At 36.3% G+C, this 23,873-nt stretch overlaps 1 protein-coding gene across 6 annotated transcripts in view; it reads right to left on the bottom strand.

Moving 5' to 3' along the window:
• The window catches only part of GRM8 (glutamate metabotropic receptor 8), a 732,634-nt gene that overhangs the window by 82,689 nt on the left and 626,072 nt on the right, over positions 1 to 23,873 (bottom strand). The window lies entirely within an intron of this gene.

The following is a 23,873-nucleotide window of genomic DNA, read 5'->3' as shown; positions in this document are numbered from 1 at the left end:
TGTTTCCCAATTCAAGGCCCCATTATAATTAATAATTTCCAGTGTTCGGTACAAAATTCTTACTCAATGTAATACCTCAATTATAATATTTTCCCCACATATTAAGTGGTATCTTCACTGATGGGATTACCCTAAATGTGGAAACATTTTAAATATTAACAGATAACTGATAGTTAATCATAATTACCTCTTTCCATTTTGCTCTATAAATCACAGTATTGATAATCATTTTGGTAACTAGTTTGCCACCCCAGTATTCAAACACCCAACCCTTCATCTGACTTATATAATGGCATATTATATACGCCAACTTTTCCAGTGAAATTGGGTGTTTTTAAAAAGCTTTACTCATTAATGTCGACATAATCAGTAGATTTAACAAGTACACTAATTAGCATTAAGCATTTAAAATATCAAAATTTGGGGGCCCCTGAGTGGCTTAGTTGGTTAAGTACCCAACTCTTGATCTCAGCTCAGGTCTTGATCTCAGGGTTGTGAGTTATAGCCCCACACTGGGCTCCACACTGGGCATGGAGCCTAGTTTAGAAAAATACAATAAAAAAAGAAATAAAATGTCAAAATTTGTGCATTTTGTGAATCATTCACATATGAGTGAATACATGTTGCATGGTTAATTTGATAATGAAAGTCAAAATAAAGTTTCTCAGTATATTAGTATATATATACTCATATATGAATAAATATTGCTTCCTTAATATTCGTCCTTTCTTTTGGGTCACGCACAGCTTTCTACTCCTATTCAAAGTACTTTTAGTGTTTCTGAAAGTCTAATATATGTATGTGAGATAATCCCCATATTGAAGCCTGACTTTATCTAATATTACACATCTACATAACCTTTAAAAATGCAGACTTCTCTAATTTAGAAGGACAGTTTAAAATAAAGTTAAGAAAATTTTAGCATCAAGAAAGTAAAATACTTAGGAATAAACTTAACAAATGAAGTGCAAGATTTTCTTTCACTAAAACCTACAAAATACCATTAAAAAAAAATGAAAGATCTAAATAAGTGAAAAGAAGCTCTATGTTCATGGATAAGAAGATGTATATTGCTAAGATGGAAACACTCCCTAAATTAATTGACAGATTCAACATAATCCCTATCAAAACCCCATCCGGCTTCTTTGCAGAAATCAACAAGCTGATCCTAAAATCTAGATGGAAATGTCAGGGTCCCAGAATAGATAAAACAATCTTGAGAGTGAAAAATGAAGTTGGAGAATTCACGCTTCTGATTTTATTTTTTATTCTTTTTGTTGTTGTTTATAGCCTTTTTTTAATTCAATTAATCAACATAGAGTGTATTATTAGTTTCAGAGGTAGAGGTCAGTGATTCATCAGTCTTATATAATACCCAGTGCCCCTTACATCACGTGCCCTCCTTAATGCCCATCACCCCAGTTACCCCATCCCACCACCTCCTCCCCATCCAGTAACCCTCAGTTTGTTTCCTATGATTAAGAGTCTCTCATGGTTTATCTCCCTCTCTGATTTTTGTCTTGTTTTATTTTTCCAACTTCTGATTTTAAAGTTTACTACAAAGTTACAGCAATCAAGACAGCATGAAACTGACATAAAGATAGACAAATCAATGAAATAAAATTAAGAGCCCAGAAATAACTTCTCACATGTATGGTCAATTGATTTTTGACAAGGATCCCAAGCAAATTCAATGAATAAAAAAACAGTCGTTTCAACAAATGGTGCTGGGACAAGACAGGACACCAAAAACAGAAGAAACAAAATAAAAATTGATGAATTGGACTTCATTAATATTAAGTCCTTTTGTGATTCAACAGATCCCATTAGGAGAGTGAAGAGACAACCCACAGAGTGGGCAAAATTATTTCCAAATCATGTATCTGATAAGGAATTTGTATCCAGAATATATATATATATATATATATATATATATATATATATATATACATATACATATACATACATATATAATATATATATTATAGATGAGGTGACATTTAAATTTTATTTATTTTTTGAAGATATTTGAGTATTTATTGAATATTTTTGGGTTTTTTTCAAGTTTTTATTTAAATTCTAGTTAGTTAACATATAGTGTAATATTGGTTTCAGGAGTAGATTTAGTGATTCATCACTTACGTATAACACCCAGTGCTTATCACGACAAATATCCTTTAAAATATATATGTATATATTTTAAAAACTCCTAGAATTAAACAGTTAAAAGACAAATAATCCAAATAAAAATGAGTTAAGGAATTGAAGAAACATTTGTCCAAAGAAGAAGTATGAATGGACAATACGAAAAGTGTCTAACATCATTAGTCATTAGGGAAATGCAAATAAAAACACAAGATCCACTAGGATGGTTATAATAAAAAATATAGACAATATCAAGTGTTACTGAAGATGTGAAAAAAATTAAAACTCTTTACATTGCTGGTGGGAATGTAAAATGGTGCAGTTATTTTGGAAAATAGTTTGGCAGTTCCTCAAAAAGTTAAACATAGAGTTGCCATATGACCTAGCAGTTTCTACTTCTAAATAATTCCAATCCAAGAAAACTGAAAATATATGTTCATAAAAAAATCTGTATTATTGATGTTCATAGGATTATTCATAATAGCCAAAAAGCAGAAACAACCCAAATGTCCATTAACTGATGACCGGATAAGCAAAATGTGCCTTATCTATACAACCAAATATTAAAAATAAATAAAAAGGAATAAAGTATTAAAATAAATAAAAAAGAATAAAGTACTAATATATGTCTAAAATGGATGAACCTTGAAAATATGTGAACTGAGAAAAGTTAGTCACAAAGATCACATATTGTGTGATTTTATTTTATATGAAATGTCCAGAACAGGCAAACCCATAAACAGACAATAGATTGGTGACTGCCAGGGGCTACAGGGAGAAGGGAACATAGTGAATTCTCAAGGGTACAGGATTTCTTAGGCAATGGCCTAAAATTAGATGCTGGAGATGGATACACAACTCTGTGAATATACTGAAAAATCCTGAGTTACACACTTTAAAAGGGCAAACTTTATGGGCAAATGTGGGTTATCTCAATAGCGCTCTTCTTTTAAAAATATGCAAACTATTTAACTTGATACATTCAGGAAGTATTAACACTCGGTATTATTCAGTGTATAAAAAACATGTTGCATACCCATTCTGTTCAAGACACAAAGTTCAATGTGGGGATTCATCGGTGACCAAGACATGGTTCCTGAACCCCAGAGACAGTGTAGGTGGGGACAGAGATATGCAAAGAGCCTGTCACAGCTCAGTATGAGACTCCCTAGAGAGGAGTGAGGAAATGGTGCTGCTAAAGGAACATCCAGCAGGGCCATCAGCCCAGGCTTCACGGATCTGTGAACAGCAGCCTGATGGATGTGGGAGATAACCCAGGAGAGAGGATTGCAAGAGGGCACCAAGCAAAAAAGGAAGGAAGGAAGGAAGGGAAGGAGGGAGAGAGGGAGGGAAGGAGGGAGGGAGGGAAGGAAGGAGGGAGGGAGGGAAGGAGGGAAAGAGGAGGGGACATTAAAAACCAGGGGCAAGAAGCCATGGCAAACTGGAGAAACTAAAGGTATAAAGAATACCAGGCATGTAAATTAAAGCACAGGATGAAGTGGCAAGAGGTAAGGAGGTAAGGCTACAGAACAGATGACATAAGAGATCATGAAGGACATTATGGGCCACTGAGGAGTTTGGATGCTATCTTATAGGTGGTCAAGGGGATCCTCTGAAGGCTTATGACAAGGACAGGGGTGGTGAGTTTTGTTGTTTAGAAGAATCCATGGGCTGCAGAGTGGAGAGAAGACTCACAGAGCCCAGGACTCCAGACAGGCCAGTCTGGAGACTGCTGGAGAATTCCAGATGAAAGGTGAGGGCAACAGGAATCTGAGCATGCAGTGGCCATGAAGGACAGTGTAAGCAGCACCAGGTTTTCAGACTTTATTCTCCAGGCCACAGAGAGTGATTAAAGGGTTTTAAGCAAATATGTGGCATGATTTATATATATAATTTATTTACTTATTTATTTATTTAGGAGATCACTGTGGTGACAGATGAGGGAAGAGGGTGATACAGAAGCAAGGATAAGAATTAGGGAGAAACTGTGGTAATTCCAGGCAAGACAAGAGCCTGTGAATTCCATTAGGAGCAGTGATGATAAAGAAGATGGGATAGATTTGAGATATAGTAAAGAAAATAAAGAGAGAGGAACCAAACAATGACATCCAGACTTCTGATTTGAGAGTCATTCTTAGCATTCACTGACTTCCACCCCTCACGTCTAATCACCACCTGCTACAGGGCCTTGCCCTTGCACTCTCTGACTCCCAGGAATGGCTGACCATTGCGTATCAACCCTCCCCAGTCCCCTGTAAGACTCTAACACAGCACCTTGTAGCCTCTTTCAGTGGCACTTGACAGTACGTAATTACATATTTATTTGTTTGATTTTCTTTTTTTTTTTAAATAAGTAGTTTTATAAAGTTTAGGTTATGTTCCTCAGAATTACTTAAGGGGTTTACTTAAAATATAGATCCCTGGAACCCAGTTCTTAAAGATTACAATTCAATAAGTCTGGGAAAGAACCTCAGGTTGAGATTTTTTTTAAGCCCTTCTTCCTGTGATTCTGATAGATGTAATTAGTAAACCATACTTTGCTAAGCACCAAAATTTCTTTTCCTTGGAAGAGTAAGAGCCGGGTCTGTTTTTCTACTGTTGTATCCCAGAGCCAATTGTGGTGACTAACCCCCAGTAGGTATTAATAAATATTTGTTGAATGAAGGAAGAAGGAACAAAAGAACAAGTGAACAGGTGATAGCATCTTTCATTGAATAAAGGCACCCAAGGGAATGACTGGTTTTAAAAGGTAGATCATGACTTGGTTGTCTATGAGCTCAAAGTCCCAATGAGCCTTCCAAGACAAGAAGCTAACAACTCAGATGAACACTTGAGTTGTATTCATGAGTCAGGTTTACAGGAGGTGAAGATTTCAAAGACACAGTCATATTCAAGGCAGGTGAGACCATGAATATTTATTAGCGAGTTCTCATCCACAGAAACAGGGATAGTGTAAAGGGAAGATGGCATGAATGGGGCCCTGGAAAGAGCAAATTTTAAGGAGCAGACTCAGCAAGATCAGTAAAGGAGGATGAAAAAAACATGGCCAGATGGAAACTAGGGAAGAATATAGTTCAAGGTCCATGAAACCAAATAGATAATTTAAGGAATGAGGAAATGGTCAGTGATGTCCAAAGATACAAATTTCATGAGGATAGGATTTGAAAAGTGAGAGTCCCTGGTTACCCTCATGAGAGAATTCAGCTGTTCTGTAAAGTCTTCTCTGATCTACCCTATACCCGGCAGGTAGGTGTGTTTCTCCCCTGTATTTCATTGTATTTCATTATGTATTTTATCATAATTATTTGGCATTATATTGTGATTATCTGTTCATGTGTCCATTTCCCAACGAGACTGAGAGCACAGTAATCTCAGGGACAGATTATTTTTTACCTCCCATTACCTGTTTTAAGACCTAGGATTCAATAAAAAGTCAATGTTTGATAAATACATAAACTGATTAATAAATAGAATGTATGATAAACACATCTATGATTACCATTACTCACTATTTAGTGTTTTGAGTAGGCATGGCTTTAGGCAGTAGGCAAATGTGAGTAGTAAACTTATTCTTTCCTCAATCTGTGTGGTGTCTAGGTTCTTTCATCTATATCCCTAGAGAAGCTAATTTGGGGAATTGTGTGCTCTGACAGATAACTCACAGGGATATTGGAAAGATCTAGCAAGGTAATATCTGTGAAAGTGTTTTGTGAACAGAACATGTAAAAAGACAGGTGGAAACTCCACATACATTTCAATTTAGGATCAAGAGGCAGCACTGGGAAGAAGGCCCCTACTCTCTACCTATAATTAAAGATAGCTGCTGTCCAAAAATTATGTCAGAAGCAACAAGCAAAACGCCACCATCTCTGGATTTCATCCAGATCTACTACCCTTGCTTTTATATTCCCACAACCTCAGCTCTTAATGTCAGTTCCTGGTAACTGCCACATGAGATGACCATCTTTCAACTGCTCTATGCAGAGAAAACCACCCAGGTGAATGCCTTCTGCCCTTGGCTCTGAGCTTGGAGAGGGTAGCATCTTTAAGTGTGTGTGTTGTGGGATGGGTGGTTTCAGGGAAGAGTATAGGAAGTCAGACCCACAATACTTTGGATGAACAAGAGGTACTAAAGCTATGATAATAGAGTTTCACCCCAACACACTGCATATGTGTGGTATTTGTAGCAATAATGTTGAACAATTTTTTTTCTTAATTTTGAATTTGTGATAAAAGTTTTAATATGAATTCTTTGAAGAGTGGTTATTTTTAGTTATAAACCATTGAGCTACAACTGTGTTCCTCTGTTTATTATATTCTAGATAACCAAAATTAGTTGCAAATAATTTCCTTAGGTTTCTTTTCATGTAGGATTAATTCATCTGAATGTTTACCATAAATGACCATTTTAACTTCTCAAGATGATTTGGTATGTTAGCTCTTTTCTGAATATTGTTTAAAAGCATTCATAATGTTAATTTAGAAGTTAGCAAAATCTTAAAACATGATTTACATGTTATATGTAAATAGCTACTTTAAATACATTATGCCAGTACTTTATGATGACTAAATTCAATTAAGCAGATCCTTCATTGCTAATAATAAGTAGAAGTAAATAATATGAAAGTCGGCTCAGGACTAAAACTCTCTATGGGCAATTTTGTAAACTTGTAGAATATTCCTATTAATTATTTCCATTTCTTCTTTTTCCTACACTAAGCTGATTATTAATGCATGCAGAAACTAAGATAATTCATTATAAACCATTTTGTGATATTTTGAACAACATAATAGATACTCAGTGCAAAACCCTTCTCCATGTCAATCTTGGCCCATATCAGTCAATGTACATTTAACTCCATCCATAGAAAGTTAGGAAGGAAATGCCTTCAGAATGTGAAAAGATAGACAAAAAAGGATGTGAAATGAATATTTTCAGTGGTAAGCCACTTTATATTGTTCAGCAAACGAAACATAAAAGTGATGATGATGACAGGGCGCCTGGGTGCCTCAGTCAGTTAAGCGTCCGACTCTTGATTTCAGCTCGGGTCATGATATCAGGGTCGTGGGATTAAGTCCTGTGTCAGGCTCCTCACCAGGCATGGAGCCCGCTTAAGATTCTCTCTCTCCCTCTCCCTCTGCCCCTCCCCCTCGTGCTCTCTCTTTCTCTCTAAGCTAAATAAATCTTAAAAAAAAAAGTGATGATGATGATGATGGTGGTGGTGGTGACAATGATAGCTAATATTGAAGGTATATTATGTGCCAGAACCATCCCAAGCAATTAACATTAAATGTTTAAACAATGCTGAGTTAGGTATCCCATTTTGTTTAAGAAGTCACAAAGTGATAGGTAACTGACCCCACGTTACAGTATTAAATGATGGAGGCCTGAAACCACACACTCAATCACAGTATTTTATTACCTCCACAATTTTACCTCCCAGGGCACTGCATGACACATGATAGACAGTTGAAAAAAAAAAAGTAAAATTGAATGAACATCCAGAATAGGAAGCAGAGGAGATAGGAGACAGGGTGGTAGGCATAAGGCATTTGAAATAATAGTCTGGGTGGAAGGAGTATGGCACCTAGACAGAGAGGCCCTAGACAAGAACAGGAGATGAGTGAGTGAGACCAGGGTAGTCCATTTACTGGAAATGGAAAAGAAAAGGTGAGTCTAAACCAGATTGAGAAAGAAGAGTCAAAATAATTTGGTGATAATTTAAAGGATTTGTTCACACCAGACCAAGGCAAGGACCTTGGGATAAGATGAACATTTGTTTCATGGTTTGACTATGCTTCATCCTACTGATTCCTGTCCCCTCAGAATCATTCCAGAAAAGCGTCATCTCCAGCTAAGATTCTTCTAGCTATTTTATTCCCAAGAAAAGCATCATAAATTTTATTTTATCAGTTTAGCATACTTTATTCAAAGTACCAAAAAGGTACTCTTCCTGCCTGCAAGGTGTATATAGCATAATCTCAAATAAATATATGCAAAATATGATACTTCATTGAATTAAACAGAAGACACCAGGTTAAGAAAAAAAAAAAAAAATATCCCAATTCCATATTTAATTCTTAGGGATTGCAGGACTCTTTCTATATTCTACCCTCCTAGAGATAGACGTGAAACTGCTAAACAGCAACAAAAAAAGGCTCCTGCAGCCGGAGAGGAATAGAGCTATGAGAACCGAGACACACTACAAAAATAAATGACTTCTGAAAAATGGAGAGAACCTGATGTTGCCTTTCAGCCCCAAACCTAGAGGCGAAAGAAAGCCTCTTCCCACAGAGTGCAGTATAGAACGGGAAGATTGAGAGAGATTAAGACAGAGCTCACTTGGACTCAGCATGAGCAAAGTGACCAAGCAGAAAAGAACAGAAATGAAGAGAAATTGGATGGTGGAAGAGGAGACTATGGATGGCATTTTGTGGAATATGACTCACAAAGACACACTTTAATGTTTTCCAGAATTGTTTGTATCTGTGCTGCAGTAAATAGGACAGAGTAGTAACTCCAGCTAGTGAAATACAATGTAAAAACTCATTTAGAATGTGAACTCCGAATAGCAGACGTGAAAACTGAATTGTCTGAAACTTGTAGGAAAAGCCTGCATGATATGAAGACATGCTTTTTCTGATACAGAAGTGACAAACAATATATCTGAATTAAGGCAACATTATAAGAAAAGGAGCTCAATGACATCAAAAAAAGGAACATTTCTAACTGGCCATATCTCGCTAAGGGTTTCCTCAATTTATAAAGTAATAATTTATTCATTTATTCAAAAATATGAATTGCAGTAACAGTATAATCAACAGGGTAGGTACTAGGAATATAAAAATGAATGGAGCAACATTTATGCACACAAAGAGCCAATTTAGAAGGGATTAGAATTCAACACTAAAATCATGTGATTAAATATTTGATGTTTGTGAAGCTGGGCTATTTTCTTTCCCCCAACCTGGCAGTAGACTAGAGATTTACTCTCTGGAGAAGGTGAAGCATAGGGTCTCTTGAATGCAAGACACCTGGCACAGTGGATCGGGTACCACATTAAAAGTAGTCATGGTAAGTGAAAGCAGGAATATTGAATTATGAGTTTTCCAGTCCCCTTCCCCTACCTGGCTCACAGAGTACTACCAGCCTAGTTTACATCCTCCAAGCAGAGGATGAAAAGATTCATCTTTGGGAAACTTTTAGATCCATCAGCCTAAAAGAAAAGATCTAAACATTCTGACACTATGTGATTTCCCAAGTGATGTCCACCATCAACAAACACATCCACGTGCAGAGATTTTTCAATCAGCTTTCTAATGTACCCTTAATTATGAGTGGAATCCAAGGATCACTGGGCATGAAAAATTTTCCACTATGCAAAACAGACATTAAATCAAACAAATAGGAAAAAAAAAACCAATTTGAGTAAATAGAGGCTATGCCTGGAAAGAAAGCCATTGAAAAATTAATAGCTTCAGTGATTTTTTAAAATGCATGTCTAAAACAAGAAGTTGTTTCTGCAAATAAAGGAATATTCAGAGAGCACAAAAGAACTCTTATACATCAACTATAATAATTATTATAAAAATATACTTACATTAATTATAATTAATAATTATTTTTAATTAATAATTATAGATAACAGAATTATAATTCTGAATTATGATTTCAGAAATGAAAGCCAATAGAAGAATTAGAAGGTGGAAGTAATCTCCAAGAAAGTGATCAAAAAGACATAGAGAAAAAAATCAGGAGAGAATTAAAGGATCAGTCCAGGAGGCCCAAGATCTAAATATGAATCCCAGGAAAAGAAAATGGGGAGTTGGGATTATCAAACAAAACATTTTCCCAGAAGGAAATGATGTGAAATTCTAGATTAAAAGGTCCTACTGAGTTCTCAGCACAATAAATAAAACATACACATACTAGGGTATATCCTGTTGAGTTTCAGAATAATGAGGACAAATAGGAAATCTTGAAAGATTCTGGAGATGAAAAAAAAAAAGGAAAAGAGAAAAAGTTATAAAGAATCGAGGGATCAGAATGGCCTGAGAGCCAAGGAAAAATGAAGTAGTGCTTCAAATTCTAAAGTAAAATGATATCCAACCTAGATTTTGGCAACATGTTGCTTAAGCATAATGTCAAAATGAAGATATTTTTAAATATAGCCTCAAGAAGCTATGGGTTGGGGGTGCCTTGGTGGCTCAGTTGGTTGAGTGTCTGCATTCGGCTCAGGTCATGATCTCAGGGATGGAGCCCATGTCTGGCTCCCTGCTCAGCGGGGGATCTGCTTCTCCCTCTCTTTCTGCCCCTCCCCCTGCTTGTGCATGCGCTCTCTCTCTCTCTCTCTCAAATAAATAAATAAATAAAATCTTAAAAAAAAAAAGAAGCTATGTGTTGATGTGCTATACCCAAATAAGATAATAAATGATGGAGGGGCAGTTGGATTACAAAAAACGGGAGATGCAGCACAAAAGAGATGTGAAGAAAATTCCCAGAATTATGGTAAAGAAGATTCTAGGATGCAAGCTATGTTGTACACTTAGGTGCCAATCTAAATTACAGAAGTTGGAGGGTTGTCTCTAAAAACTTAAATATAGCTAACCAGATGTCCTCTGAAGAAAAGTTTGGGAGTGAATTGGTCTTTAGCATATAAAAAGCAACACACACCAAAAAAAAAAAAAAAAAACCCAAAACACTAAGCAGCCAAACAATTTTAAAATGATGATTATTAGCTACAAGGACAACAAAAAATTTTTCCAGGAAAGCAAAAGGACTCAAGACGTATGGATGGTACATAATTCGCATGTACATTATGGTGCATCTACATTGGACAGATGGTAGGACAGGAAGTGTAAATGGCAGAAGACAAGTATAAAGGAGATAATTCCTCACATCCCATAGCAAGAAGTCAATAAACTGACACAGCAGAAAAATAGGAAGTAGAAATTAAATGTAAGCAGGTTATTTAGAAATACAAAGTAAAACATATCAAGGGACAGTGAAAGCGTTGAATGTAGTCACCTTTGATCATCTGAAAATAGGGGCAGTCTACTGGGGGGATGTTGTTTCCAAATAACCTTGTAGGACCATTGGACTTTTAAAAATCCTGTGTGCCAAAAAAGAAAAAAAAAAAAAATGAATCATGGAACACTACATCAAAAACTAATGATGTAATGTATGGTGATTAACATAACATAATAAAAAAAAAAATGGATAGGAAACAGAAGTAGAGAGCTAAGAATGAAACACCAACTGAAAATCCTTATAGGAAACACTGAAGTAAAGGGGAGAGTTTGCACAAAATCAAATTATTGACATAGAGACCAACTTGTAAAATTTCTCCAACCATGGAGGAAAAAAAAATACAGAGAGGGAAACAATGCTAGGAAATATGGAAGACAATAGAAGGCAAAGAGTATGCAAAAATTACAGATAACATATCTACAGGAGAAACTAAAACAATTGTTATGCTAAAATATAATCAAAGAAATGAGGAAGGAAAACATTTCACTGCTCAAGACACCTCTGTGTAAAGAGATTGGAAGGGAAATTAATCCAAGGCACACTGATAGAACATAAATCTTTTGGGAAGGAGGTACAAGATTAAAGAAAAGTTCAATTCAAATCAAACAAGACTAAAAAGATTATCTAAAAATGAGGTTGGTCTCAAACATTTCCACCACAACACAAATGCCGAATAAAAAGAAGGATATTTTTTAGGAGAAACTCTTATGATCACATAATTAAAAACCTGCAAAGTTTTCTTTCACATTTGAGGACTAGAGGAAAATTTTGTTAGCTACATCATCACTGAGAAAACATCATTTTAAAATACACTTCACTGGAAAACTTTTGTTTGAATATGAAATCCAGTCTGCTGAAAATTAAAGCAAACTTAAGTTCAGAGAGGGAACCATAAATATAAAAGAGGTCACCCTGACTATAGAAGCATCTGAGAAATCTACAAAAATATGAGTAAATCGAGTTATAAAACTGGATACAACTATTAAGCTTAAAAGGACGAGCAATGGAAGCCAAAAAAAAAAAAAATACAATTATAATAATCTGGATCCCAAGCCCCCATGTTTCAGTGAAAATATAACTCATACGTGCTTTTGTGGGCAACAAAGCAAGCAACGACAAGAAAAAGAAATGTTAGAAAAATGATAAACTGATGAATTCTAGAGCTCAGAGAACATGTATTTAAAAATGAATCATCAGTTTGTTCTCTATAGTTAAGAGTCTCTTTCTTGGCTTGTCTCTCTCTGTTCTTTTCCCTTTGCTCACTTGTTTTGTTTCTTGTTTTGTTTCTTAAATTCCACATATAAGTGAAATCATATGGTATTTGTCTTTCTCTGACTGACTTATTTCACTTAGCATAATACTCTCTAGCTCCATCCATGTCATGGCAAATGACCAGATTTCATTCTTTTTGGTGGCTGAGTAATATTCCATTTTGTATATATACCACATCTTCTTTATCCATTCATCTACTGATGGACATTTGGGCTCTTGCCATTCAAACTGATGGTTACCAGAGGGGTGGTGGGCAGGGGATGGGTGAAATAGATGATAGGGATTAAGGAGTGTACTTGTGATGAACACCGAGTGTTGTATGGAAGTGCTGAATCACTCTATTACACACCTGAAACTAATATTACACTGTATGTTAACAAGAATTTAAATAAAAACTTTTAAAAAAAGAATCATAAATAAATTCTTAACAGATTAAGATAAAACAAAATGACCTTGTTTATATAACACTTTCTGACAGTTTCTAGTATAACTAGAAATAAAGTCATAAACATAAATGCAACCACTTAGAAATTAAACAATAACTTCCTTCAAAAAGTCAAGTCAAAACTGCAATTAGGGTCACTGAGAAATAAAAGATAATGAGAATGTTACAGTGTTCTGTACTTAAAACAAAAATTTGTATTCTTCAATGCTTTTATTATAAAATAAGAAATAAAAATAAATGAACTCAGTATTCAACTCTGGAGCTAGGCAAAAATAATAACATAAAACTAAGAAAAGTAGAGGGGAGAATTAATAACAATAAAAGCACGCATTAAAGACCTAGAAGACAGAATAATGGTGAATTAATTAAAACCAATATCCAAGAACAGTTTTTTTATGGAATAGCCAATAAAATTTACAGATAGCTGGCAAGCCTAAATTGTGGGGGAAAACAAAAGGAAAAAACTCAAATACACAGCCTTAATTCTGATATTACAGAGGTAATCATAGATATCAAAAGGGGGAGAATAAGAAAATACTAAATTTAATATATAATATAGTGAAATATAGTATAATACTATATTGCTTTATAAACATACCCTTATCTCCCAGACCTTGAAAATAGTCTGTGACATAGTTGTATTCTTTAGCTGCTGTGTTCCTTCTCTCTTTCTTTCTTGACTAATCTTTTACAAACAATGTTTTATTCCCTCTGCGCCATCATCCCCATGCAAACCAGCCTTTGCAATGTACTCATCCTAAACACTGTGTGAGAAACATCAGCATTCAAGTCTGATGAACTCTCCTCAACACATCTCTTTTTTGAAACCCTCCTTTTTCGACATCTTCAACACTGACTATTGCTTCTCTTAGTGGCATAAGTATTGGTTCTCCTTCTTTGTTGTTTCCCTTAACTCTGCTGAAAGTTCTATCCTTCATGTTTTCCAACTTGTCTTTCTCTATCAGATGTCCCCCCATCCTTCTCCTGGCTTCAAACATCTCCTTGCTCTACTTCAATCCTGAACTTGTTTTCTTGACAACTAGTGCATTTCCAATGGCCTGCTGACCAAGCTCTGTGAGACAGAGACAAAGCATGGGAAATAAAGCATGTATCATGTCTAAAACTGTATTCCTTATCTGGCCTAAGGAATTTTCTTCTGGATTTCCCTAATTTTGTCCAATTTTGAATTTCATACACAATATCAGCCACTGTGTAAATTTTTTCATTTATCCATCCATTGTCTTATCTAGCCCTACACAGTCATTTATCATAATTCCTGACCACCAAAAGGCTTGCACCTAGCCATCCTTTCTCTTCTGATCCATCTTCCACATATATATAAGGGCCAAATAAAAATATCTTAAACATCCTCTTTTACTTGTTTCCTTCCTTGATAGAAACTTGCAATGACTTCTCACTGACACAAAGCAAAAATAAAAACTGGTAACCTAACTTTAAGCCCTCTCCAGCCTTTTGAGTGTTACATAAAAAGCCCATTTGGGAATTATATGCCTCATTCAATTTTTGTATTCATTTTTCTTGAATATATATTTTGGCTTTCTTTCTCTATTTACTCCTGTTTTGTCTCTGCCTAGAATACCATCTTTCCATTTTTGGTCATCAAAATACTACTATTCAGTTCTACACTTAAGGAGCTTGGAAGTCACCACTCCATCCTAACAACATGTGAAAAGCTGAATAGACTGAGAAATCAAAAATGCTTCTAAGACAGATGAGGACACAGAGGGTGTGCCCTATTCCTGAGACTGGAGTGACAAAAAAGGCGAATAGAGAAAATGACAGCTTACGGGCCCAGATACTCCCTCGAAGAAACCACCTTGGGAACCAGTGCTGGGGTCGGGAGCCCTGAACTGTAACTGCCACAGGCTCAGGGTGGACAACTCTAAGAGTTAAACTCAGCGGTACCCAGTCTTAGGGGACCCGCACAATTTTGTGAGATTTATTTCCAGGAGCTCAACTAGGCTCTCACAGTAAATATCAGAGAAAAATCTTATGCTTCTCATGCCACAGAGTACTCTCTTTTGTTTTGCTTTTGTTTTGTTTTTAAGTAGGCTTCATGCCCAGCGTGGAGCCCATTATGGGGCCTGAACTCACCACCCCACAATCAAGACCTGAGCTGAGATCAAGAATCAGACACTTCACCTGACTGAGCCACTCAGGGTACTCTGTTCTTTTTAACAAGGCCTGCCCTGGGGGAACCTGTCAAACAGGTGAGCTAACTAGAGTCTAACGTGCTGGGGCATTAGCAGAGCCCAACGGACCTAGAGGAAGGGGATACCCAACTCTGGCCCACTCTAGCCATTTTGTCACCCTGAAGGGAATGTGTGGGGGGCACTGAAAAACACTTGTGAAGTTCACAGTCCTGAGGCACAGGCTCATTAAAAGACCGAGTACTAATCCTGAAACCATACATCACTTCCCCTCTGCATACCTTACCACCACTTTGTTAAAAGCCTATTTACAGCAGCAGGTTTTACCCAACACATCTTGTCTAGTTACTACGAAAATATTCCCAGGCATAACAAAAGGCAACAAAACTTGAAGAGACAGAATGAGTGCAAGAACCAGTCATGGCAGAGACGTTGAAATGAGCAGACTGAACATCAGGTTTTGGAATCAGGTCAGGATTTAAATCTCTGTTTTATGACTTAACTAAACGTATTTCTCTGAGCCTCAGTTTCCCCATTTGTGAAAACAGGTCAATAATACCTCGCTTCAGTTGACCTTAAGTTCATCGACACCACTTCCCAGTGTGGCCATGGCTGATTCCAGACTGTGGTGGAGAAGAAAGCATTCATGGGCCCACTAAGAAAGACCCAATTGCAAAGGAAGAAGGAGCTTAATGTCAGGACCGATTGTGCAGTTGGTGGGATATCAATAAAAATTATTTTGCAGTGGAAAAAAATAACAATAATACCTCACTTCAAGTGTTTTTTTAAGGACTGACTGAATGAATACACACAGAAGTCCTAGAATAGGGTAAGTCTTCGAGGCCAAGGGAGCATCATCACCAACCACCATCATGCCTCCTTCTCTCCGCTTTCTATGTGCTCAGGCTGCTGAGCTGCTGCTTGTCCTCTTCCCAAAATATATCTAACATCTCCCCTACTTCCTGCTTGAATGAGGTGTTCTATTTTGTATTTCCTACTCTAAAATAATTATAATTCAACAACAGATAAATTATTGGGAAAAAAACTCTAATGTTGCATTCTCTGCATAAAATTTTTTCCAAAAAATGTACAGCTCTGGTATATCATTGTTGTAGTCTTATTACTGTGTGACTGACCTATCCTATGGGCTGTTTTCTTTGTGGTGATATTAATTAAATAAGCACAATAATACTGTTAATGTCAAACAGCTTCTGTTATCCAGAGATCTCTGTACACTTGTTACATTGATGATGAAGCTCCAAAAACATATCCTTTTTGTCATTTCAAAAATGGATATAGAATATTAAAATGTAAGCTTTGTTACCTTGTGTTCCCTGAAACAATATTTTGTTTGATCAAAAGCAACTCTGAAAGGTGAATTTATCATATAAATGAATGAATCTCAATGCAGTACTTTGCTTTCCGTGGATTAGAATGTGTGTCTATCTCCCAGAGCATGATATGAACTCTCTGATACATCTGGTTCGGCCTAGCAATCTGAACTCAGACTCACATATTAAGCTCGTAGAGGTTAACCCAACTGTATTGATTACAATATGAAATATGACTCCATTGCATTCCAACACACAAGCTTGTTTCACTATCTCCAGAGGTTTGTTAGGTGATAATGTTCCTGAAAATTGCACACATGTAACTATGGCTCTAGCTGGAAAGCAAATCAATGACAGCCTATCAATAAAAATATAAGAATACACATAAACTCAAGATAGAGGCTGAATGCATTCTGGATTGCCAATGGCAGGGTAGTTAGTTTCATTACTCACCAAACCACAAATGACATGAAAAAGGCATTCCTTCCCTGCTCCCAGATCTCATGGTACTCTTTGGTTGTTGATTTTTTTTTTTTTCAATTTCAAAGCTTATCTTGGGCATGCACATATATAATTTGTCAATGTTTTATATGTATATAAGCATGCATACATCTTTTCTCAAATAAGATTTAAAATGAGTTAAATTAAATAGAGCTTTCTAAAAATGTTTTACTTTTTGGTTTCTGTTTGAAGGAATAGAGTTGCATCCCTGTAATCAGTAATGTACGGGTGCAGACATAAGAGTATCAGAAAAAAATTGTAGATAAAAATCAAAACATGTAAAGTGAAGTTTTGGAGAAATGACTGATGAATAAATCAAAAGAGTGACAGGAGAAAATAAGAACAACAAAAAGACAAAGCACATTTGTAAAAACACAACCTAGAAATAGTTCTCTGCTTTTAAGAGGAAATCAGAATAGAAAGGAGAGTTAATTAAAATTATTTTTATAAGTCTTCAGAAGTAGTTTTTCATTCGTTTTTTTTTCTGATTTTTTTCCAGCCTTCCTCTTTATTGTTATATGTGTTATTTTTCAAGGCACTGAACTGTATAATTTTGCTTATAATACTGTAAGAGCATCCCATGGTTAATATGTGACTTTCTTAAACAATTCTCTATTTCCTGTTTTGAAAATAATGAATAAATACAAGAAGAAAAGATTAAATTGGAATTTGAAATTCCAATTTGTGGATATAGATCACTCTTATTTTTAGAGGAGTATCATGGAAATGAAGAATGTGTGGCCTATAACTCAAAATGAAGGGGTAAGAGCAGTTAGAATAAATTATGATCTCAAAGCTCAAGGAAACACCTAAACCCCAAACAAATACAATGAACATAAATAAAATTATTTAGAACCGAAACACCAATAGAACAAAACAGATGCAATTTATCTTCTTGATAGATTCATAGGAAACTTAATCTGGTCCATGTGAATAAAGCAGAGTAAGGTGCAATTTATAGCCTAGTCCCACGATACTGAGCCAAGTTGCAAATAGGGTATCCATAGCTAGATGTGAAGAAGCCAAGTATGCAAATAATGAAGGGAGCTTCAGATGAACAGTTCAGGCCAAGAGATGATCTTCATAACCTGGGTTAAGAGCTAGGCTGAATCCAACAGGGTCTGGCTAGATTTACCTTACTTCACTACTATCAGTTTATACAATGCTGGGAACATCTATAGACCAGAATCCCTGCCTTGTCACACATACACCACTCTGTAGGACTATGACCATTATTAGAAATGAATAATTATCACAAACACCAGGATTTACTATACTTGCTATGTTCCATATTCTTGTCAGTTGTTCAAATTATCAATTTATTAATTGTTTATAATTTTTCTAATTATTATAATTGATGATTACATTAACTTGAAGGCAAATAATTTATTCTGAGGGTTTTGATATTTGACACTTCAGATCATTAAATGAGTCCCTACTAGCAATTTGTTACCATTGTTCAGCTTTTGTAATTTGCTTTCTTTTTATGTTGGGTGTTTGATTATTTGTGTAGCTGTAAATGCCCAGATACTTTATTTCTCTTAGAGTAAAATAAGGGTGGAATACAAATGCTCTCAAGAAATGCATTCCACTCTGAACACTACATTCGAATCTTCTCTGCTTAAAATTTGGTAATGCCCATGAAAAGCAATTTGATTTGCTGTGAAAGGACATGCCAAGGAAAAGTCATATCTCAGAATACTAAAATAAAATACAATGGCTCTGTCTATAAGGAACCAAACACATCCACTTGAAAAGTGAACATACTCTCATCTCAGAAATGTCAAAAAAACAGCTTGAGTGCTTTCTTATCCTTACTTCTCCAAGTAATAAATTATTTTTGGGTTAGATATATACAACTGGAGAAATACCCCCCTTTGTCTAAAATCACTTGAATGAGAAACAAAACACATTGTATCCATGAAACAAAATTATTCATGAAAGCAGATGCATGTTTGAATAATTTCAGTTCTCAAAGTGAGGCCAGCAGTTAAAAACAAAGTTATTGTTTTGTGGTTTTCAGATTGGCACCTGGATTATAACGCTTCAAAATAGGTCTCAGGGAGGACAATGCAGCTAGACTTACAGTAGAGAAGCAGTCCTCTTTAAAAAAAAAAAAAAAAAAAAAGTGTACATGCTTTTATAAATTTTCGCTAGAAACTTTTCCTCATTTTCAGAGGGAACTTCCAGTCCTGCAAACATCAATCATGCTTGAGACTATTAAAAAAAAGAAGAAAAGAAAGATACAAAGAAAAGACTCAAAATACATGTTTTTTGTTCCAAAAAAGTATTTTGCCTCTAAAGGGAGTGTCAGTTTCCTTGCATTGCCCTTAGTTTCTTTCTCTAATTAGGTATAAATGCCAAGGCTTCTTCATTAGGGTCTTTAGTTTTATTTAGAATCCATAAAGACACATGACCAAAAAAATGGGTATAATAATAGGTACTGTTTTGAAGAGAGGGGTTACGGGCCAGCATAAAGAAGAAATACAGAGAGAAAAACAAAATAGAGCCCCGTTCCTGCCCTGATGAATGAGCTGCCTGCAGGGAGGCTGCTCCATAAGGAAGGAATCACAGATCTTTTCCCGTGACGTTCACTATCTCTAGACAGACTGGCGAGCGCAGCAGACTAGACAGCAATGCCTCACTGGTGATTTCCTCCTTGTTACGATGTTTGGAAGAAGAAAACTTTGAAATCTTAAGGCAGAGCCAAGGTAGCTGTATCAGGGTGAGACTGGGTAATGCTTAGGGTCAAGTGCCACAAGGACAGCAAATATGTAAAAAATCTAACACATGTGACAAAGCCAGGCTCAGATGCCCTGTTGCCACCTTAGTAAAGAGGGATCGGACCTGATGCAAGGCACTTTACATGCATTTTGCCAGAGCAAATCATTTTGTATAAATAGTGGAATGAGTAATGTGCACAGGGAATGGACTACAGATAGTTGGAAAGGCAAAATAAGTCCAGTACTGATCTTGAAGCAAGTGTCAGCTGCTAGTAATTTCAATACCGGTTGAAGAGTTTCAACTTCAACGAGATTCAAACCCTGTCTCAGTTACTGACATGCTGGATAATTCTTGAATGGATCAAATTGTCTGGTTGGGCCTCAGTTCCTTCTAAAATGCCATTTAAATGGCTTAACAACCTATAATGAGACAAGAGTCGGGGGAAATGTGTTTAGAATCAGAACTAAAAAATGCTTGACTGATTTGGTGAATTCTCCCAGTTATACAGGAATATTTGAGGATACGTTTCAGGGCTCCACATGGTTATGAGTGTAAACCATTATTTTAAATGGGAACTGAAAATTTCAGTCTCTCTTTTTCTGTTGCATAGCCTCAGTGTTAAGAGTAGTGAGTTGAATGCCTCTGAAAGTCACATGTACCTCCATTTGCAATTGGATACACTATGTTTTTTCTTTGAAATTCTGGACAGTCTTGAATAGCAACATCTGTAATCACATCAACAGACATGATCATTTTATGATCTGAGAAAGCTAAGGCAACAAACGTATTGCTGCTTGAAATTTAACCCAAAGATAGAAAGCTGCATTGTCAGAGGGAAAGGCTAATCTGCACTTACATTATCAGCAGCAACACTTACATCCTGTTCTGCCTTTGCTTTGTTTTTTAAAGGCATGACTGAACTTCTATTTCAGATGAAAGAACATAAAAATGTTGGGCAGTGAAGTTTTCAAACCCATATAATTTTCAGTCTATATTAGTGATTATATAAGTCATTGATTTTTAACCAGAAGTCAAGTTAGTAGCAAGGCTTCTAATTATAATGAATTGCTAATATTCCATCTGGCTTTAAAAGCCCCAAAATAACATTCATCTATTTAATGGAAAGGTAGAAAGTAATAAAGAAAAAAATCATATGAAACTATTGCATTCTTAATTAATAAATTTTAGAAAGATGTTTGTTTATATCTCAAGATCTCAACAGGAGCAGTACTTTCAGTTAGCTTCTATTGTTACTTATAAATGAGTCAACAAATAAATGGAAATCTCTGCATAGAGATGAAATGAACCAGCAAAATACCAAAGAGTATAATGTAAAAAAAAAAAAAACAAACAAGTACCACAGATAAGATTTATTGGTCCAAATATGTCCCTTTTGGATAAAAACACAGCATGATGAGCAGTTAGGTCTTATATGGGGAATAGATTACTTTCTCACAGGTTTCTTCAAGAAAACCAAAAATGCCATAAATAGGCACTGCAATAATTCTCTAAGTACCATTCTGAAGTATGAACATTCCAGTTGTGAAGATAATACTAAAAATTCTGAGATCGATGGTATTTAGGAATAGGGTGAAGATAGTGTGATATTCAATGAGTATGGATAGAATGTCTATTTACCAAATTTGTTGAACAAAAATCTTAACAAAATGCATCAATAAATGACAATTCTGTGTTTAATTTAAATATTATAGTGGCCCATGAAGTTATGAGAGCTTCCCCAACTTCCCCAACCCCTCTCCCCCTGCCCTTTTTTTTTTTAAGGTTTTATTTATTTATTTGTTAGGGAGAGTGAGCATGCACAAGCGGGGGAGCAGCAGGCAGAGGGAGAAGCAGGCTCCCTGCTGAGCAAGGAGCCTGATGCAGGACTCGATCCCAGGACCCTGGGATCATGAACAGAGGTGAAGGCAGATGCTTAACCTACTGAGCCACCCAGGAGTCCCTCAACTCCTCTCCTTATTGTGAGTTTCAATACTAGAAATCAGTTCCATCCAAAACTTCATTAGTCAACTTTCCGCCCTCTGACAGACTCATTACATGATCTACTGATCCCACCATCTGTCCACACACTAGAATATATATTCCATTATTTCACCTGGTCCACCATAATTACTATGACTGGCATCTTCCATCTTGCACCTCCTTAGGAAAAACAAAAACTAAAACAAAAAAACTACAAAAGTAATAAAACAAAACCCAACTCAGGATGTTACACCATATTATTGGCAAAATGATAATATAAATATTCTGGCCAATAGCAACGGTTGATAAATTCTCATCCATCCATGGATTTTCTTTCATTGTTCTTTAAAATGGGTGTATGGTGTATTTTATACTTTCAAATAATATAGCCAATTGATTTAGACTTAACAAAAAATATTTCTCAAAGCCCTGAAACTTGGCACTATGATCCACAAGGTGCATGTAAAAGAGTTAGAGATAACAAAATCTTGAAATGCCAAGCTGGATGGGTCATTAAAAGGACTAAGCTAAGGTTGAGAGGTAAAGTGTCTTGCTGTCCAAAGCTTTATAAACAAGTGTTTGGGGTGAAATTCTTGATAAAGAGAAATGAGAAAAGATTCTATTGTGTCAAAGGCACCACTAAGACTTTGTTATTTTCTCATGATAAAAGAAATGTGTTCGGGGCACCTGGGTGGCTCAGTCGGACAAGTGGCTGCTTTCGGCTCAGGTCATGATCCCAGGGTGCTGGGATCGAGCCCCACGTCGGGCTCCCTGCTCAGTGGAGAGTCTGCTTCTCCCTCTCCCTCTGCCTGCCTCTCTGCCTACTTGTGCTCTCTCTCTATCTCTCTGTCAAATACATAAATAAAATCTTTAAAAAAAAAAGAAATGTGTTCACTTCCAATTCATCCCAAACTACTTACCATGGGTGACTGGTAATGGCTAGTTAGCTTTCTAATCAATATTTTCGTCTTAATTGACCAGAGAGTCCTGGCATGAGGGATGTTGACTGCACTGAGTTTCATTCAAAGTAATGCAATACCAAGTGTTTATTGTTGAAGAAATGCTCAAAGTAAACTAAATAAGAAGTTTCAATGTGGCACAAAACTTAAGAATCTAAATTAAGAAATGAAATTTAGATATAACTAATCTTAAAAATCAGCAAAGGCTTTAGTTAAATGAGCTCTAAATGTCAAAAAGATGACTAAAACAAAGAATTACTAAAGAAATGCATGGTTAAGTAAGTGGCTAGCAATATTCAAAATGTTGCAGCACTTCCCAGGGTATAATACTTGGGCATGACGCTTTTAGGCTTAAAAGCCCTTTATAATGAATGTGGCAATCCTACAGCCCTCTGGGCACTTATATGTACTTTCCCTGATTATAATGCAGTTAATAAGGCGTTTGGCTCTGTAGAGTACATAGGCGTTGTACTCCACCTTCAGATAATGATGACATCAATGGTATTTTTAAATTCTTGATATTTTGAACCATTCTCTTAAGTCCCCCATTTATAGTATCAGAATTTCTGCTTTCCCTATTTAACCAGCAACATTCATTGCCTCTCATGCCACCAGTGAAGACACAAAGAAATCATGGAGTAATAGAATGTTGGATGGGACTTTCCCTTTACTCCAGAAATCCAAGTAAGACCCAAAGCTCAAAGGTCCAGAAAGAGTTGCCCCTAAGTTGCCTTTAACTTACATTCAGAAGAGTCAGTGATCTATCTTGAAGGCCAACCAAGATGCTCCAGAAGCACCCCACTTTAAATATGGATGCCCCCACCTCACCCTAACCGTAACCTCTCATCAACACAGGGAACAAATTGGTGGGGAGGCCATCCATCTGAGGCTCGCCAGCCTCCAGAGAAAAGCAATATTCATGGTAGAGGCTACCTGCTCCCCTCATCAGAATGAGGGTTTGCCAACCAAACCACTTGCAGAGATTACTGGCATCTGCATGAAAAGATGTTCTGGGTGGAGGTTTCCTGAGCAACAGATCCCACATGTACACCTGGGGCTACCACGAGAGAGATGGATGGTAAGATGGTGTTTTAGAATAACTTGATGTATGTCCCAACATGTGTGAAGCGTATGTCAACCGAGAGAGTGCTTACTGCCAGAGATCTCTAAAGGCTGGAGGCTTGCTGGAGGAGCCAGATAAAAATGATAACAGAGTATCTCATCCAGTTCAGAGTAAAAAGTTAGGGTGATGATTATGGTTATGTTTAGGGATAGTGGGTGGTTTCCAGGACCTCGGAGATGGGGAAAAGGATT

Source organism: Phoca vitulina, unplaced genomic scaffold (genome assembly GCF_004348235.1).
Source record: "Phoca vitulina isolate PV1807 unplaced genomic scaffold, GSC_HSeal_1.0 scaffold4, whole genome shotgun sequence".
NCBI lineage: Eukaryota > Metazoa > Chordata > Mammalia > Carnivora > Phocidae > Phoca > Phoca vitulina.
This window is presented reverse-complemented; position numbering and strand designations above follow the sequence as displayed.